Raw genomic sequence first — 1,145 nt, 5'->3', positions numbered from 1 at the left:
TGTGTGTGTGTGTGTGTGTGTGTGTGTGTGTGTGTGAGCGAGCGCACGTCTGCCCTTAGGAGACTTGTCAAACCCAACCCAAAGTACTGGCACAGAGCACAGAGAAAGAAACACATTCCAGATGGGACGCTTTTATAATATGTTTCCCCATTCAAAACCATTTATCAGAACTCTTCACAGCTCCTTCTGGTCTTAGTTTAAAACTGTAAATAGGAAAGAAATCATAGAAGGAAAAAGGGGGGAAATGACAGAATTTATGTATGTAGGCTATGTATGTATGTATGCATGCAGACTGCGGTCCGGCCAGCCTCCACTTTGAAAAACACGGTCATTCTAGCAGCCACGTTTTTTTTATATGCGCGCATATACTAGGTGTTAAGGTAATAGCGTGTAAACCTCAGATCAAGGGAAAAGCGATCTCTGGCATTCATTTATTGAGCCAGTTTCTCTGTCAATTAATGAATAAATACATAAAAAAATCAAATAATTTTTTTTTTTAAACGGTCTGATAAAAATGAAAATGACTGATGAGAATTAACAAAATAAAACCCTTTAATGAACTTGTATATAACCATATTTATCTGTAAATTCACATAGTTATAAAAAGAAAACTCCCTGTTTTCACAAAAAAAAGTTTCACTTTTGATTAACAGTACACCAGTCCAGAATGTCATTTCCCCAGTGTCAGGTATGTCTGATTTCCCATTACAAAATAAAAGCCCTCCAAAAACTCAAATGACTGGTTTTGTCTTTGATTTTGGATAGCTCTAAAAAAGAAACTCCCGGTTTCCACAGGCCAATTTCACTTCAGAGTGAAAGTACACCTGCTCAGAGAGTCACCCACACAATGTCAGGACTATCTGATGTATAATTCCTAAATAAAAGCCCTCTAAAAGCTCATATTTAAACTGCTTTGTCTGTCAATTTGGATTGGTTTAAAAAGGAAACTCCCTGTTTCCAAAGACCAATTTGACTTTAGATAACCAGTAATGAGATAACTCCTCATTGTCGCTCCTACAATGTCAGGACTATCTGGTGCAATATTACAAATTGAAGTCCTTCAAAAACTCATAAGATTTTTTTGTATAACAATTTTGATTGGTGTAAAATAGAAACGCTGTTTCCACAAACCATTTTCACTTCAG

This window comes from Sinocyclocheilus grahami, unplaced genomic scaffold, assembly GCF_001515645.1.
Source record: "Sinocyclocheilus grahami isolate Dianchi unplaced genomic scaffold, SAMN03320097.WGS_v1.1 scaffold465.1, whole genome shotgun sequence".
Taxonomy (NCBI): Eukaryota; Metazoa; Chordata; class Actinopteri; order Cypriniformes; family Cyprinidae; genus Sinocyclocheilus; species Sinocyclocheilus grahami.
This window is presented reverse-complemented; position numbering follows the sequence as displayed.